This window comes from Drosophila subpulchrella, chromosome X (assembly GCF_014743375.2).
Source record: "Drosophila subpulchrella strain 33 F10 #4 breed RU33 chromosome X, RU_Dsub_v1.1 Primary Assembly, whole genome shotgun sequence".
Classification (NCBI taxonomy): domain Eukaryota; kingdom Metazoa; phylum Arthropoda; class Insecta; order Diptera; family Drosophilidae; genus Drosophila; species Drosophila subpulchrella.
In genome coordinates this window covers 25,144,396-25,163,841 of record NC_050613.1, presented here as the reverse complement: position 1 = coordinate 25,163,841, position 19,446 = coordinate 25,144,396, and positions in this window count along the sequence as shown.

Genomic DNA, 19,446 nt, shown 5'->3' with positions numbered 1-19,446 from the left:
CGAAATGTAGAAAATCAAAAACACCCTGGTCTGTCTTTTTCGAGATTTTAATTAAGTCCAGCGCAGGTCTTACTGAGAAATTTCGAATTTTGAATTCGCTGCGAGCGGACGCGTTTTGAATCGGAGCGGTTTGCGCGCGGCGCGTGTGTTTAAAGATAAAAACGATGTTTAAACAAAACGGTTTAAATGTTCGCTTAACTAAAGGTTGTTAGAAGGCTTTTTCTGAAAGTAAAGCCAGGCCAAAAAGAAAAGTGAGTCCCTACGGATTAACTACCGTTATTCCTATCCTCCCCTTCTAAATATTGTGTTTTTTTTGCAAGTTTGTGAATTGGTTTGTGGCCCTTTACATTTTGTTATTGTGCGCGGCATTTTGCATTTTTGGGTGTGCCAAAAAACCACCTTTTGAAAAGGGAGCAAAAAGGAGTTGCAGGACGGGCCAGGAGAGTGAGAGAGAGAGAGAGCGAGAGCGAGTCCCGTTTTTAGCGGGGGTGCGATTAATGCACTTTTTGTGTTTATTTCGTGTTGCAAACGGCAATTATCTTTTGTCCAACGCATTTTGGCCTTTATCACCGTTATCTCGGTGCAGCTCCTGTTTACCGTTACCGTTACTGTGAGTGTGAAAAATCAATAAAATTCCCCTGTGCGTGTACGTACATATGTGCGTTTCTGTGTGTGTGCAGCAGCCGGCTGACTCTCTTTCACTCCCTCGCTCTCTTTCTCCCTTAGTAACTGTTCCTGCAGCAACAACAACAACAACGCAGCTGCTATTAATTTTGTTGACAAAAAATAAAAGAAACAAATTTGCGTGAGTTCTGAACTAGCGTGTTTAATTAGTTACAAAAAAAAAACGCTAATGAAACTCCGTTGGCTAGTTGTTATTGCTGTATATTCCAACCACCACAAGAACAACAAAAACAACGTGACTAGAATAGCGGTTAAATGGAGAGAGATGCGATTAAGAACAAAAACAAATGGAGCGAAGCTGTGTGGGGAGAGAAAGGGATATTTGGCCATGGGCGTATAAAGGGGGGTTTTGGGTGCTAGCCCCCTTTAACCAAAACCTAGCTAAGCCACTGATTCTTCTTATTGCATAATTTGGATTCTTCCTCCCACTCTTTGTAGCCCTCAAATCTCGTTTGTTTTGCTTTTATTCTCTTTTCCTTTTCCGCTTCAATGGCTTCCTTTCCTTTGCCCAATTTTGTGCATTTTTTTTTTAAAGGAAATTAGGGAATTTTTGGCATGACTCACGTTTTTTGCAGAATGTCATAAGCGTGACTCACGGCCATGACCCCGTGCAAAAGTCCCGGCCCCGCCCCCCTCACAAACCACCCACTCGCGCCTCTTTTAAGTGCGTCCTTGAGATACAAATCTCTCTCGAGTGGGCACTTAACATGCAAGCGAGAGAGAGAGAGAGAGAGGGGGAGAGGGAGAAAAAACTCCAACTCCTTTTTTTTTGTTTTTGGCGCCTATGCCGTCACTTTGGGGCGTGGCCGGAGTCTTTTGGCGATGAGCTCACACAGCAACAACAATCAATTCCCCCGGGAGACTCCGAAGGGGGGAGGGGATAAAAACAAGGGGGCGGCGGAGGGGGGCCTCACGAACTTGACATTGAACTCGGCTCAAGATTTCGATCCGCATTAAAGCTCCCTTTTGATCTCCTTTTACTGAAACTGACATAAGATTGCGATATCATCTCATCTTTCAAGAATTTGCAAAATTGGATTACAGTGGTATGGTACTAAAATATACAATGATACAAATATTATTTTGATCTCCTTTTACTGAAACGGACATAAGATTGCGATATCATCTCATCTTTCAAGAATTTGCAAAATTGGATTACAGTGGTATGGTACTAAAATACATATAATAATACAAACAACATTTTGATCTACTTTTCTGAACCTGACATTAGATTACGATATCAACTCACCATATAAAATGGTATAGTACTAAAATATATCAATAAATCTTAAAGAGTAAATATAAATATATAGATGAGCTTAATTCTTTAAAATTTTAATGATCCCTTTATAAGTAATGGGTTTCATTTCCCTTATTCTTCCAATGCCTTCAAAGTCATACATTCGTTTTGTGATAATGTTCGTGAAACACCATACTTATCAACATTTCCTGTAATGTTTGTTTTCAATGACAAATGTATATATCATAGTCCTATTTTAAGAATTTTATTCATGTTTCCATTTTTAGGAAGTACCGTTTTTATGCACAATAATATATGTAGATAAACTTTATAACTTAAATAGACTTTAAAAGAGAATCTCTCATTAACTTGTAATATTGACAATATAGTTGATAATATAACCAAAATAAAAAACATAGGGCACTCAGGAGCCCTTGTGGTCGAATCCATCTGGAGATGCTGCATCCTTATGGTGCCGCCTCCTGCCTTTCCCAGCTGGCAACCGAAGTGGATTGTCCGCCTACCCAAAAATAAAGGCAGCAAAGCTGGGAAGCAAGATCTAGAGAGGTTGGTGCCCTTTTTGGGCTGCGCCTGCGCATAAAATTCCTCGGCGTCCTCTTTGTTTTCCTTCCTTTTTCCCCATCTTCAGCGCGTGCGTGGCGTTACGCTTGGCTGTTTCAGAAGTAAAAAAAAATAAATAAAGAGAGGTAGGAGTCTCCATGGAGGAGCAGGGGGCAGTAAATCCGCCTTTAAGGAGGCAAAGCCAATGTCGAAAATCGAAGGCAGCGCTTATTTATCGCACTGAATTCTTCGTTCTTCGGGTTGTTTTTCATTTATGTGAACATTTTGTTTGGAAAGAGGAGAGTTATGAGATTGCCATTTTTAGGTGTGTGTTTATGGGTTTGTTGACAACACGCGAAAACATTCCCATGTCGGATTTGGTGGAGCTTCCAGCGAAATCGGAGCTGAAATCGGAGGAGTCTTGTACCAAACACCCCACGATTCTGCCTAATTCTCATGCCCAGCTTTTGCTTAGCAATGAATTCTTGGTTAGAAATATAGATTTCAACAGATGGTTAAAGTAAATAATTACGCATTTTTCGGTTGAATCGTTTCTTCCAGCTATTATTCTGTTCGATCAGTTTCTCTTTGTGTTTAGGTTTCTATCTTTTTTTTTCCCCCGTCAAGGTTCTTCAAACATCTCGAACCAAATCGGCCCGAATTAGCATTAATGGGTTGGCGACGTCAATTAAACTCCGTTTGGTTCTAGGTTCTTTCTTCTTGATGATAGGTTCTTCCAACTCTAACGGTTTCAGAAATCTCTGGGGTGACCCACCAGCAAATGGTATATGTATGTATGTGTCTCGATTCATAAAGTTTATTGCTCTAAATCTGCAAAATCTGCGATAAAATCTCATGGCGACAACGCACACAAAACACGCTTTCAAAGGGGGAAACAATTGATGAGTCGAGCTTTGAGCGGGGGCCCTGAGCATGGGCGTAGACGGGGGTGAACTCATAAAACTGTCAATAAAGAAGTGGAATCGAAATTGGAGCACTTCATCAAATCGATCGGCTTTCTGTACGAAATGCAATTGAGAATCCGGGGATCTGAAGTGATGAGATAAAATTCCTCGCTATTTATGGCGTAGATAAATGGTATACTATAGATTGATTTATAACATATTAGACCCGAGGGCTTAATTGAAATTTATGCAAATTAAAGCTGGAGGTGGGGATCAGCCTGAGATCATCATAGTCTAATATCGAAATGGGGGAGGTACATACATGTAGATGTATTATGGGTTCAGAAAGGGACACGACGGGAAACTTTTAAATCTCCCCCATGGGCACAGAAGTTCAGATGCAAAGTGCACCCCCGTTGCAATCTGCATCTCTTCACCTCTGGCCAATTGCATCGGGGAGAAGCCCTATGTCGACCGACTAGCCCCAGACACCCAGACTACCAGTTCTCTATGCAGACTGCAAGATACTCGGGGGGAACACACTCCACTCCACTCGACAATTTACCGCCGTTGTCTCAATTAATTTCGCATTCAAATTGCCTAGCAATTGAAACTAGGCAAAACTGATTTCATTAATTGCGCACTTTTCTCTCAATATCCGTACTTTAGGTTCTTCTTCTCTTCTGCGGTTTGTGTTTTGCGGTTCCATCAAACCGCTTTTCACTTTTCACAGTCTTTGCAGTTCGAGAGCAGCTTCATAACAGGTTTTTCCAAGTTAGGTAACTCGGGATAAAGTCGAGAAGATTATGTTACTCTTTCATACTAATAAATATATATCTTGACACACTTGAATACACGATTGAAATTAAGTTTTTGTTCGAAAACAAATGATTCTATTTTCGATTTTGAGGGCGAAGACAGGCACAGACACATTTATCATATTTTCCTAGGGCACACTTTCCAAAGTTCTTTGGTTTATTTTTATCACATTTTCCTTGTGCCACTACCCCAAGCAATTAAGTTAAAATTCTTAATTGATGCCGAGGGGCTTCCAAAAACCGAAGGGAAAGTCGAGACCGTAAAGATTCCGTTGACTAATTTTAGTTCCTGAAGCGCGGACCCAATGAAAGATGATATATGGACGTTTTAAGATGTGATTTGACAGCCGAGAAGAGTTCCAGACTTCAAAGAAAGTATTGTTTCTCCATCGAGTACACATAAATCACCGGGAAAGTGTAGTTCGGGATATTAAAGTGCAATCGATACAATTTCAGCGACAGTCGACAGACATTTCCCTGCTCTTCTCGAAGGGGCCATTTCCCATTTATGGTCCCATTCCCATTCCCGATCCATTTCCATTTCCATGTTTCCCATCTCGAGTGGCTGGAGGAGAAGCAGAAGCAGGAAGCGAACTAAATATAAATCCAAGTCATGGCCAGGCCACCATATGTGGGTTGTGGAATGGATCGCAGAAGGCGGGACGGGGGCGGACCCTCCCTATAAGGCGAAGATGCTGGTCCCGAGTCCCTCGAGTCCCTCGATTCTCCCAATTCTCCCGACTCTCCGTTCGCATGACCAAAAGGCATCACGATGGTGGAAAACGCGTGGCGGAAAAGCGGGGTGAAGTGGGATGTCCATTAAATGATTGCCACGATCTATTAGCGGACGAGGACAAGGGAGGATCGGATCGACAGATGGCTAAAAATAGAAGAGAGCCAGGCAGACGTCCCGCTCTCTTTCGGAATCTTGATTTGCGTCTGGCGTTGAAAGGCCAAGCCAAGCGCCAGGAAAATGCTTAAAAAGATCCCCAGTTCCTGTTACCAATCGAAATTGAAGCGCTTTGCACTGGAAAATAACTAAAAGTACAAAAAAAAATTTAAAATAATTGGTTTTTATAAAAAAGTTGCCCTAATAGCTCACATTATAACTTATACTAAGTCAAAAAGTCAATCTCTTCACAATCTTCTGACTGATCCCTTGTCTTTCCTGATCTTTTCTACGTGAACCGACGCCCTGACATGCAAAAAATAATAATAATCTGAATACGGGATGGCAGGGCAACAATTTTCATGCAATTAGACCGCTTGTGTTCGTTATTTGCATAGGATTGTGTGCGTGCGCTTGATTGAAATACTTGAAGCGCCAGTCTGATGGTTTATCAATAATTGATATCGAAGGATAGCACACGATGCCACAGAATGATCGATTGTTAATAATGGCAGGAGAACAGGCCATTAAAGCCCCTTAAATTGTCGATCGTTATCGATTTTGGACCAGTAATCATTGCGGGCTGTGTGTATTATAATAAGAAATTGCATGATTTTGTTATGGTAATAATTTGCCTTATAGTTTTGGTTTGTGGTTTGATTTTTGTGAAGTATTTCACTATGTTTTGACCTATACCAATTCTGGGTCCAGATTAAAAGTTCCATAAATAAAAAAAAACAGCCAGTAAGGCCCCTTAAATGGTGGATATTTGTATTCATTTTAGTTTAAATAATAGTTTTTATTGTATTCTCATTATACAAATACAAATGTTCTCGAAATATAAGCAGTTTCCTTAATATTGTTTCCAAACAATAATGAACCCCTCATGGACATGGAAAAATACCTCGAGTTTGAATGTTATCCAGAATGTTTTTACCATTGCCTTTATCGGATCCGCAAATATTTGCTCATTTGGGCACGGCGAGATGGGTGGGAGAGGGTCGATGAGGAGGATGAGGATAGGGGGTGCAATCTTATCGCTGGCAAATGTTTGAGCTGCCAGCGAGCAGCCATGTGAGATGTGGACAACTTTTATTTTTTTCGCATTTTTTGGTTCGCGATTTGCATTTGCCTTTTGCGTGGCATTCGTTGCAGATTTTTCGCCCCAACCTCTGGCATTGTTTGTTTGCCTTTGGCTTTGGCCTTAAACCTGCGCTAATGAGGGCCAACGGAGGAGGAGGCACAGGGGTACGGAGGGGTTGAGGAGCCAAAGGGCGTGTCATTGACACTGAGGAGCAAAAGAACTCAGGCAGGATGCAGCTCGAAACTCCGCCTCTACTGGCGTCTGAACAAGCCCAATGACCTTTCCACAACTTTCCCACCGACCCACCCCCATTGCACTGCTGCAGTACGGCTCTTGCAAGGGGTTAAGGGGTGCCCATGGCCAGATGCGGGTCGTCAGGGTCAATGTCTGCGGCCTGGAGGAAGATCTGTTTTGACTTGGGCCTACGAAACAGGCAAACATCCCTAAGAAGTGTAACTTTAACGAAAATCCGATTGAATTTATCTTAAAACCTTGTACTCACTTTTTAAAATGCAAAACAATCGATAGTACTTCGATATTTTCGATATTTTGTAATCACTTTTAAAGATGCAAAACTATCGGTAGTAGTTTGATATATTTTAGGTATTTAATAATCACTTCTCAAGATGAAAAACAATCGATACTACTTCGATATAATTGTACTCACTTTTTAAAATGCAAAACAATCGATAGTACTTCAATATTTTGTAATCACTTTTAAAGATGCAAAACAATCGTTAGTAATTTGATATATTTTAGGTATTTTATAATCACTTCTCAAGATGAAAAACAATCGATACTACTTCGATATTTTCGATATAATTGTTTCATAAGTTTATGATTAAAATACTATCTTTGAGGCTCTTGAAACTCTACCATTAACATTTTAAGAACAATATTTGTCAACTAGTTGATTATAGATAATTATTTTTTAAAGGCCAAAATAAGAAGGCTATCGTGTGTCTCTAAAAATGTTTAAATCAAACAATAGACGAAATAAATATTTCCAAGAGCACCATATGTTTTTTGTTTGCATAAGAGGCTTGAGTTCTAGAACTTGGAGAAGAAGTGGAGACCCAAGAGATAGGCACGATCATTTGGGGTAGGACGGCTTCCAATTCCACTTCCACCTTTGATTTTACCCCAGGCAAACTCTTTCGACTTAAGTGTCGGAACTGAATTGCCACTGATTGAACTAGATGTGTCGTTTTGTTATGACTGCTTTGTTCGGCCGGGCATTCTGTTTACATTTGCGATGCTGTTGGCAAGTGTTTTGGTCTCTGTTTCTGTTTCTGGGGGCCCGGGGCACTTTCCCTGCGAGGCAGGCCAAACCGGAGACAAAGGCACTCAGCACTTGAAGATCGTCGCCAGATCGGCGTTGAAACCAAAGCTAAATCGATTGAGAATTTGAGTGGGTCATCGAGTGGAGCCCATCCGGGTGAGTGGTGGCAAGTGCTCTGTTTCACTTGGCAGCAGATGCAGAGATAAGTGCCAGAGCAACGTAAACTGTGGTTGACTCAATGCCCGAAAGTATGCCCTAACTGTTGTTTCAAACTATTTTCTCACAGATACAAAAAAAGTATTAAGACCATTATTATAATCACAGATTAATTTCAACAGTTAAACAATGTTAAATTGATAATGAAAATTGCAATTCAGGAACAACACAGAGAAAATGCTGACGTTCTCATCTGAGTTGAAAGTGTTCTTGAAAATAGAACGACATTTTTAGGTGAAAATGTTTTTATTTTGCTCGAATCAAGTTGAATTGGCGGTTTTTATGTACATTGTATATCTCAACCAATAAACCATTAGTTCAGCCCGTACTGTATACTTATAACTTGAGAACATTGATACCAAAATGTACTTACACGGTTTTTAAGAACGAATGTTCTCAATTCAAGAACAATGTTTCTTCGATATTTCTCTCTGTGTAGGTACTCCAAGTAAATTTGTACTGTTGAATAATGTTAACTTAATAATATTCAACAAGATATTCTCGAAATATTTTATTTATTTTTTAACTTTTTATTTGTATGTTATATTTTTAAAGAATATTGTTTCCAATAACCTAGCTATTGTTTTTGGAAAAGAACTCAGATATAATTCCCTAACTCTATCGAGTGTCCTTAAATGTAGAAAAATACTAGCTAGTGGACAAACATAAGTAGTTTACTCTGCGTGCTGTGTTTTTCCTCATATTTAATTCATTCTCCCTTGTTTGCTTGCAGTTTGGACAACTTTTCCTGCCACCTTGCATGCCAAAGTTAATGGTTAACAGTAGAGACTGCCATTGGACGACTCGGAACCCCAACGAAGGTAAGTTGATCCGTCTGGAGGAGTGAAAACCAATGAAGGGGAAAGCTCGGCATGGATGGCATTGTGTTCGAGGTGACAATGGCAATGTCCTTTGGATTCTCTTAAGAGGGGTTAGGGCTAAATGGTAGGGGGTGGAGCAGGGATATTAGCGTTTGCGGTTCCTGCTGATTTGCTTTTGTAATTTTGAGGACTTGCAAGGAACCCCGTTGAAATTATTATACTGTACACTGAACAAAAAAGGTAGTAAATGTAAAGGTTTCATAGGCAATTTAAATCATTTTCACTGTGATTTTATTGTATACATATGTATTGTGTAAGTTATAATTAAGATCTCTGTGGGTATTAGTTATATAACTTGTTTATAGAAAGCCCCTGGTTTTTCGCCTGTATAAATGACAGAAGCACTTGTGAACACATGTCAAGAGAATGTCTAGGAATCCTGTGGTGCTTTTCCACCCCTTTTCCATTTCCTTTCCCATTTCCTTCTGCTTTTCATTCATATTTGTTACTGCTGGGCAAGCAAAAAAAAAAAAAAAGGGAGATAGGAGTGCATAAGAAAGCTTAAGAAGCTTCAAGTGAAGCTGATGAAGTGTGCTCGTCTGTCTGGGGTCCCCAATTTCCCCCTTTTCCGCTTCCGTTTCAAGTTCGTATTGTCTAGATTTTCCACTTACCCCCAAACGTATGCCTTAAATTGTGGTATACAACTTTCTTTATGCCCACAAGTATGCAAGGCAAACTTGAATTTCAAGCCGCCAACATTTTTGTGAGGCTGGCCTAATCGGTCGATTGATTAGCATCTGCATGCTAATTAAGGTAATTCCCGGAGCAAGTCTTTATCTCGGAATCCGTGGGCTGTTTTCTTTTGTTTCTGCCCTGCTCGCCACCTAAGCAGCGAAAGTTCTCTCGTTTCGTGAAGGCGGTTTTTAAATGGTCAATGTTTATATTTGGACACTTTTAATTATGCTCAATAGTTGTACATTTCCATTTTCGTGATGGAATTTTATAAATATTTACCAAAAAGTCTCGAAGTGATTGAGCATTTAAATTTGTGGGATATTATAAATACCATAAACCTTTTTATATTCAAAGGTGGGGATCTAAATATATAATGTATAAGATGTACATCGTAGTTTGGAATCCATTTGAATTGTAAAAAAAATTAAAACCTATAAAAATGTAATAACACAAATCGTATACATAGATGCATTTTTAATTTCTATATATAGAAATTGTCATTATAATTTAAAGATTCAAAACAGATCCAAAACTTCTTAAGCTACAGTTACCAAATAGTTCTCAAAATATTGTAAATATTGTAAAGTTTTTTGATTGTATCTGATTTGTTTTTATATTCAAAGGTTGGGATCCAAATATATTATAACATGTATAAAGTGTACATCGTGATCGGGAAACCATTTGAATTGTAAATAAAATTAAAACCAATTAAAATCTTATAGATGGATTATTATCTTCTATATATAAAAAACTGTCATTAAAATTTAAAGATTCAAAAAAGATCCAAAACTTCTTAAGCTACAGTTACCAAATAGTTCTTACAATATTATAGATATTGTAAAGTTTTTTGATTATATCTGACTTGCTTTTATATTCAAAGGTGGGGATCTAAATATATTATAACATGTATAAAGTGTACATCCTAATCGGGAAACCATTTGAATTGTAAATAAAATTAAAACCAATTAAAATCTTATAGATTAATTATTATATTCTATATGTATATAAAGAACTGTCATTATAATTTAAAGCTTCAAAGCAGATCCAAAACTTCTTAAGCTATCAAATAGTTCTAACAATATTATAAATATAGTAAAGGTTTTTGCTTATATATGACATGTTAAGAACATGCTGATTGTGGCAACTCGCAGGGACTTTTTCCACCGTCCACCGTGAAACCCAGAATTTTGCGCCCGCTTTGGTTTCTGGACAGGAATTCGAGGTTGGCGGAGGAGGAGGAGCGACCAGGAGGGATGCAGGAGCAGTAGCAGTGGCAGAAGCATTTCGCAATCGCTGTGCTGCAATCTGTTCCAATGGTCGACGCACTGCGGACCGCAAAGTTCAACGGAGCCACCGCGGAGATGTTGCCACACATTCGCTTGTTCGCCAGCTTTGCGTAACCCGTTTCCTCGGCCTCCCTGACTTCCCAGACTTTTCTGGCTAACAGGCTAACTGGCCAACTGGCCAGCAGGCCAACATGGCCCAAAAAAACACGTTCTCGCTCCCGTCGTTTTCCAAATTAACAACAAAGCAAAAATGTTGCCCACTGCCAAAGATGCAACTGTTGCCGTTTTGCAGCAGCAGTAGCCGTTTGCAAATGTGCAGTTAGCAGGGGGAATGGGTTTGGAATTGGTTTTTGTTTTTGGGATGGGGGTAACCACAGTTCCATAGTCCCGGAACAGGTCGGAAATGTGTCAACAGTCGCTGGACACGGTCGACTGGATCTGCAGATTACTGGATACTCCGCTGGCTTCGAGTGCTGAACAGAAATGTCAGGGAAGATCGTGGCACTGCAGATCGCACAAGATATTCGATGGGGCTATTCAATGGTAATATATTAAAAGATATATATAGAATATATATCAGAGAAAAAGGGTTCCTAAATATGATAAATTAAATGTATTCCTACTTAGGAAATCTTAATCCTACAAAGTTCTATTATACTACACAAGATATATGTACATATCATATGAAATCCTAAAGAAATGAATTCTTAAACCGTGGAACTCCAGATCGCACAAAATATTCGATGGGGCTATTCAACGGTAATATATTAAAAGTATATATCATTGAGAGAAAAAGGGTTCCTAAATATGATAAATTAAATGTATTCCTACTTAAGAAATCTCATTCCTACATAGTTCTATACTGATAAACAAGGTATACATATCATGTGAAATGAATTCTCATACATTAATCTCATTCCTACATATTTATAAAATATAAAACAAGATAAAACTAATGTTGAGTGATCATATCATATCATATAGATCATAACATACGTGTGTCATATATTCTAGGAAAGCTTAAGCCTCTTTGCTGCTATAGCACTCCACAATAAAACCCACTGTTAGCTTGTAGTTTTTACCATAAGATAGTATTAGATAATATTAAAAAAACCTGACCGATTTCCTGGCATACAGTCAACGGAATAGAGATATAGTTCCATATTATTACCTCAAGCAGAAGCGCTTCCGTTGCGGAAAAGGCGACACCCACGCGCATAAATATTTTTCATAAATATTTAAAGCAAATATTTCATTGTTTACCGCTGGCGTTGATTGTTGGCTGGCTCTCAATGATTTTAATTAGGTGTCATTGGAATTTTGGACAGGTTGAGGGATTGAGATATTGAGAGATTGAGCAGAGGGGCAGAAAGGATCGTGGGTGTTTGGTCTTCTGGGGGATTAGGCCTCTGTTTCGAAGCTAAACACAAATTAGCAGAGTTTTGATTGTGATCGCGATACCAAATAGGGAGATCATTAGCAGTTCACGTGGTCTGGGCTTCTAGCTGATTTGCATATTATATGGAAATCTCTCTTGACGGTTTTTGAACCCCACCCACTTCTAATCCCACTCCCAACTCGGACCATACCTAGTCCAAGTCCAAACCAGTGCTGTAGGTCAAGGCTGGGCGCGGCGGGCGTTCCATGTGGTCGTCGTACGTGACGTCTGCTGCCATTTGTAACCCGCAGGTGAAAGCCCCGCAGAAAAAAGGCGGTGGTGAATCGCGGGGAAAACTCTCGGCAATGGCACATAGCCATTAAACTTGGACAACACAACCCAACACAACACGATGAGTTAAAGATCTAAAACAATTTGATTTGTGGCCACAGTCCGCGCCCTGCCATTTTCGATGAGTAAATCTTCTGCTTAGAAAGCAGACGGCTGAAAGAGAGGGCTATATGAAGGCAGAAAGAGACGGCACCAGACACTATGGGAAAATGCAAGCTCAGCACGTAGAAATAAAAAATAACATAGATTCGCTTGCATTTCGGTTCTTCGAATTGTTACGCTTCTCTATGGGTTTTTCTTTTCTTTTTTTTTTTGGTTAGTGGGAATCTTCTGGGCTAGAAATTTTGGGCCTGGGAATAATGGTACCTGATCTGGTGAGATATGTTATTAATGTCGGCCAGCTAAGCTGAATTTTATGAGCTTTCTCTGGTTCCAGAAAAATATCATATCAACTATATGGTACACTTGTCTTACTTTCAAATCAGAACTGATTTACATTGTGTTACCTTGTAGAGAAATAATGATAATATAAGCCGCCCATCTTTCATAATATTTTTTTATCCTTTATCTATCTTGTTTTCATTTCCATCTCTGCCTAATTTTTTCTGCGCTCGTTTAACAAATTAATTGTTACGCTTTTTAAATGTTAATCAAAACATAGGCAAGCGTAAAATTATTAACCACACACGCACACCAATCTATTTTCTATGATACATTTGGAAAAAATCCAAAGAGATCTCTTGTTGTTGTTGCCCCCGATCATATTCGCTGGGATTTTCGGACGCCTTTGAACGTTATTTACGACCAACTTAACTTTATTATAATTCAAATTTTATTTCACTCCAAGCGGGAGCAGTGTTGTTGTGTGCAAAAATTGTTGTATAGAAATTTGTACACCCCAAATGGTGAACTCTTCGATAGAAACAACATCTAAAAAAACGAAAAAAAAACACCGTACAAAATCGAAAAACGGAGGTAGATGAAAGAAGAAGAAAATTAATTGATGGGAATTTCTTTTTAGTGGATGGTATCGGAATGGACCAAGATGCGACCATCCAGTAACCAATGGCTTGGTTGGCTGCTGCCGGTCTTTGAACGATTTGCATATTCAAATAGAAATCGAAAGCATTTGGTTTTTGATTTTGTTTTTTTTCGGGCACCCCCCCCTTGCTTCTAATTTGCTGGCAGAAGAAACAATGGAAGCCTCTGCGGTCTTTGTCTCGCTGAGACTCGGGATTACATAAAACGTGACCAATAATATAATATAGTATCGAAGATCAAAATGAAATTAAGGGGAAGTTCGATCGCCGCTTTGGTTTTTGGTGGGGCAGGTTTAGTTTCTGGTCGAAGCTCTATCCATTTTCTTTTTAGCGAAATTAAGTAATAGTTTAGTTTGTTGCGGTGTCTAACGGTGCGGATGAGTGATTTAGCGCGTGAGAAGCGTGGAGTTGGGGGAATGGACTCCTAAAAAATAAATACTTAGTTTTTACTAACGAGATCTTAAAAAAAACCTAAATATAAATGAGATTTATGGAGTTAAGCAAAGAATTTGTAATATATAATTTATTTTTCTTTATGATCAGTGATCACTTCAGGCAAAATAAGCCTCATAGCATAAATCTACTCTATAAAACGAATATTTGGTTCAGTTTTAGCTTTGAATCCTTTAATTTTTACCCTCGCTTTATATATATTTAGAAAACTTTCTGGTTCTGTTAAAATCAACTCTTTTTCGAATTTAAACACCTAACTTTCGATGGCAAACAATTTGGTTAATGTTTGCTTAACCATCTCGATAAGAGCGCCTGGCATTGAAGCACCAATAAAACCAATTTCAAGTTGTTATTTTCCCACCTGGAACGCTCATCCCGCATTGACACATTTCTCGATGGCCCCAAAACCAGCGATCGGCAATAACAATAACAATTACACCGATAAAAGCTGGACAGCAACTGAAATGGAATGATTACCCAAAAAGGCCGGCAGATGCAATATTTGACTTTGTTGTAGACATTTCACGCACTCACGCTTTTTAATGCAATCTCCTCTCCTCCGATTACAACAACACTAGTCCGGCAATGAAAAACCGCAGTCGAATCCCCCACTCCCCATGAAACACACCTCTTTCACCGCGTTTCCCCTTGTTTCTGGGCACATAAATATATTTTTACGACCGCAGCGCAGTATCTGGTACACTAAAAAAAACAGCAAATATAAAGGTTTAATATTTCATTAGGTTTTAAATTTTTGCTGTGTGTTAAATGTAGATTTTCATTTAAAATTCTTTTTATATCGACGTTAAATGTTTTTAGAAAAATATGGCTAACTAATAAGATATGATACATAATATTTCCTACCTTGATTAAAATAGCTTTAAATTTAATAATGCATAACGAATAAATACAATGATTTAATATTAAATTTAGTTTTCAATTTTAGCTGTGTTTTAAAGATCTTAAACATTGCTTTTAATTTAAGATTCTTTTTTAATGCCGTAAAATGTTTGTAGTAAATATGAATAACAAATTAGATATGATATCTAAATATAGTACAGTAAATATAAAGGTTTAATATTTCAAAAGACTTTTTAATTTTTGCGATGTGTTAAAGATTTTATAGATTGATTTTCATTTAATGTTCTTTCTATGTTGACGTAAATGTTATTTTTTATTCAAATATATATATTTAATATCAATTTAATTTTCAAATTATTATTATTATTATTATAAATCAAACATTGCTTTTAATTTTAGATTCTTTTTTAATGACGTAAAATGTTTGTAGTAAATATGACTAACGAATTAGATATGATATCTAATATTTCTCTTTTTTCAAATACTTTCAAACTAAATCACACAATTTAATATGTTTTTCATTAAATATTAAGTTTTTGTATTTAATGCAAGTATGTAGCAGGAAACTTTGTATAAAATGCGCCAATATTTACTTTTACTATTCACTTTTTTCAGTGCCTATATATTTTTTCCCTCTGCCATAACATTTATATCGTTGTTTGCTGCGGCTTTTCAGCATCAACAATTAAAACCACTAAAAAAAAAGGAGAAAAACTATAAGTACTTTACCAGCGAAATCGAAGTGGCCATCTGATTTTGAACTTGGCTTTAATTTCGCAGGGGAAATGGTATTAAAGGGCCCCAACTAATATTTATTTAACTGGGGAATTCTAATGCACTGCGGCGATCAATTTACGATTCATTTACGACGTTTTCGGGTGCCCTTTAATGCGCTCAAAGCATTTATATTATTTTTTAATCGCACACCTTTAATGGCAAATTAAAAGGCCAGTTGTAAGTGTTTTTTTTTTTGCACTTGCCGATGATGTCAACTAGGAAACTTTTACTTATTCACTGGGGGTTTGGGCTTGGGTTGCGCCCCCTAAAATGTTTATTGGCAAACGATGAAAACAGCGCAAGATTTAATTTTTATTTTGACTTTTATTTTGATTTCTGAGTCATTCAACCCGCCGCCGCCGAGCAAAACTTTCATATGGGGAAGTGCTGGCGAGACTTTCTTCAAAACAAATTTGAAATACTCGTGCGTCAAGTCATCCACAATCCGCAATTTACCACCAGGTCTGTGGGTCTTGGGCCTTTTTTTGTCTGTGGGGTGGGTGAAACCGATATTAGCTGAGCGGAATAGTTAATTAAGGCATACGCGACATATGCTAATGTCGCCCGAATGTGCATATCAATTTGTCAGTCTCTCGGCCAACTCAACTCCTCGCCCATTTTGGCCAAAGAAGTCGCCGGCCGAAAGCCAAAAGCCAAAATGCAAACTCAAAGAGCCGCAAGCCGGAAAGAGCTGGCCAATTGACGGATATGATGAGCCGTCAATAATTATTATAATAATTTCAACGAGAGGTTTTCTCATCTTTTCTAAGCCGACAAATCAACTTTCATTGGAGATAGCTTAAATTTGTCTTACTATCTTAAGATGTTTGATAAGTTTTCATTAAACAAATAATCTCTAAAGGCTTCCTATGACTAAGTTTGAATTTTCAATTAAATAATAGTAAAAGTAAAAGTTAAATAATAGTAAAAATCACATTTTCCAAGTTTGTTGCCTAAGTCTTTTGTTTTCTCCCTTGAATTTCCAAGGAAACTTGCATGTAGTTGAGTTTATATCCAATATATTCTCTACGCATTACTTTTAAAATTAAGAAGGGTTATCATTTGAACAATCAAAAACTAAACTTGAATTTTGTATATTTTAATAAAAGTAAAAATTGTCTAAAGGCAATAAAATTTTCCAATGTCCTTTGTCCAAGTTTGTTGCCTAAGTCTTTTGTTTTAGCACTAGAAAAGTCAAGTGCAAGGAACTTGAATTCTGATAAATGGAAATCTGAGATATTTTCTACATGTTGCTTGTTAGATTAATAAGGGTTTTTAATTAAATAATCAAAAACTAAACTTAAATTACAAATTATTTAAAGGCAATCATATTTTCCATGTCCTTAACCCAAGTTTTTTGCCTAAGTCTTTTGTTTTAGTACTAAAAATTTAATTTTCCTTGAAATCGCAAGCAGATCGAAATCCAATATAGTTAATAAAGTTTATCCATCAATTTATCAGGCCCTTCACTTGCCACCCCCTTCTCCCCACCCACTTGTTATTCCATGGGCGTGCGAAAGAGAGAGGAAGAGACTGCTGGAAAAGAACAGGGCGAACTTTTTATATATTTTGTATCTTATTTGGCTTATTCACCTCAGGTGCGAGCACGGACAAATTGTTTGTTTATGTCTCCATTTCGCTGTGATTTCTGCCCGGCAAGAATATCAAGAGGGCCGAACTCTTGTGCTTTCTAGTGAAATTGAAAACGCATTTAATAATATAAACAGCCAAAAAAGCAGAAAAGAAACAAATTGAAGAGGACGTTGACAAAGTTTCACTTTCAACCAACGTTTTTTTTTTTTTTTTGGAGCAGTCACTGTACGTTTTTTCAGGGTTTTTGCTTGCAGCAGGCATAAATCAGATTTCACAAGATCTTGGGGAGAAACTAGATGAAATGAGTGCATCAGCGATAAGCTGGGAATGAAAATGGTATAGGGATATGGGATGGGCGCAAAACAAATCTGATTAGGTGCGGAACGGGAATGGGAATGGGTATGGGAATGGGTTCTTTGAGTGATTGCATAGGCAGTTGCTCTATAACTATGCTCACGTTTTCTTGGCCAATCCATAAAAAGCTGCTAATGGGAAATTATGTCTGGCCCGCATCGCATAATGGCCAAGTAATTGTGATCGAAGCGTGCTGGTGCTAGCTTTCGGATGAGTTGGCACAACACCGCCCATAAAAAGCCAGAGAGCCCTGTGAATGGGAAATGGAAATGGAAATGGTTTCGGGAAGATTGCATTAATCAATGGGGGGAGGGGGGTAGGGGGTCTCTGACTACCTATGACTATGACGGATTTCAACTAATTTGCCTCTTCTTCTTGCAGACCAAAGACTAAGCCCAACAACGAAGCCAATTAACAACAGGTGAGTAAGAAATCCACAAGTGGGTTCGTTGCCCAAGTGGCCGATAACTGAACCCGAACCCGAAGCCATCGAAGTCTAGTAAATGATCGTAGTCAGTAACGGCCAAATCGGCAAGACCAAAATGCCAAATAAATCTAGAAAAAATATTGTCAAAGAGGTCTATCGATATATAATATACCCTTTCCTAGGGAAAATGTGGTGTATTAAAATCATTTATACAAAAAGCAGTTATTCCTACAAATCTATGCTACAAAACGAATATTATAGATTATATAGATTATACCATTTCTTGGGAAAAATATGGTATTTTTAAATCATTTATACAAAAAGCAGTTATTCTTACAAATCTATGCTACAGAACGAATATTATAGATATATAATAATAACCATTTCTTGTGAAAAATATGATATTTTTAGATCATTTATACAAAAAGCAATTATTCCTACAAATCTATGCTACAAAACCAATATTTGGTGAAAATTTGAACGCTAAATTTTTACTAGTTTGGTCCATGTCTTGATTCTTGAGAATTGTTATCAGCGTTTTATAATATATTCTATGGAAATGGAAACCAAAGCTATGACTTGGCATAAGCTTACCTCATCTATAAGAAGTACAGGGTATCAAGAGCATAGAAAAGATAAATTTAGCGAGCCAAAACAGATGAAGAACGGTTGGCCACCACAATCTGTTGGCGCTAAATTGAATGACCGTCAATATTCGGCATTTGGCCAATGATCATCGGTACTACACACATATAAAAAATAACAACAACATTGGCTTTAATAAGGACCGTTACATAAAAAAAGAAACGAGAATCGGATGGTGGGGATGATGATGGGGGGTATTATTTTTACAAGGCGGTATTGCCATGATATTTGCTTTTTTGCATGACACTTGCAAAAAGCAAAGCAAAAGAGAGGGAAAAACAAACTCTACCTGTGACGACCTTAAATTGTTTTTGACTTTGACTTCGACTCTGGCTTTGAGCACAGGCCACAATTGCCAAAGTTACTGGCGAACATGGCTGTGTGCATGTTTCTGAATAACTTATTGTACGGACCTGCAATTGTCTGTTGTCTGCGGCTGATTTGCCAGAGCTAATTAAGTTGTTCGATTATATTTGCCAGCTCGTTGGGGCGATTGTTTTTTTTATTCAGGCTTGCGGCTCTATGGGCTGTCCTCTCTATTTGTTGGAAGGGAATGCATTTTCCGGGCCATGAGTTAGTTTTTATTGCCCACATTAGTGATCTGAGATATTTGAGCTTATTGGGTTGGTTAAGAAAGTTAAGGATACGGGATAAAACCAAAGTAATACAATAATTTTACCATTTAACCAGTCACAAAGAAGTCTTAACTTTAAACGACATTACATTTTTATCTATTTTGGCTTTACTAATCTTATTCTTATCAATGAACTTCATTTATTTTATTTTAATCTTTAAGATCCTTCATAGCAATATACTTTTCTATAGATCCTATTTTAAAGCTATACGCTTTTATGTTTCCACTTAAGATCCTAAGTAGCGTTACTCTTACACATAGAAAATTCTAACGTTCTCATCTGAGTTGAAAATGTTCTTAAAAATAGAACAACATTTTTAAATTGATTATTATTATTATTTGCTATTAGTCCAGTCAGTAGTGTATACTTATCAAAAAGTTGTTAAATACACTCAATTTAACTATTCTCTTC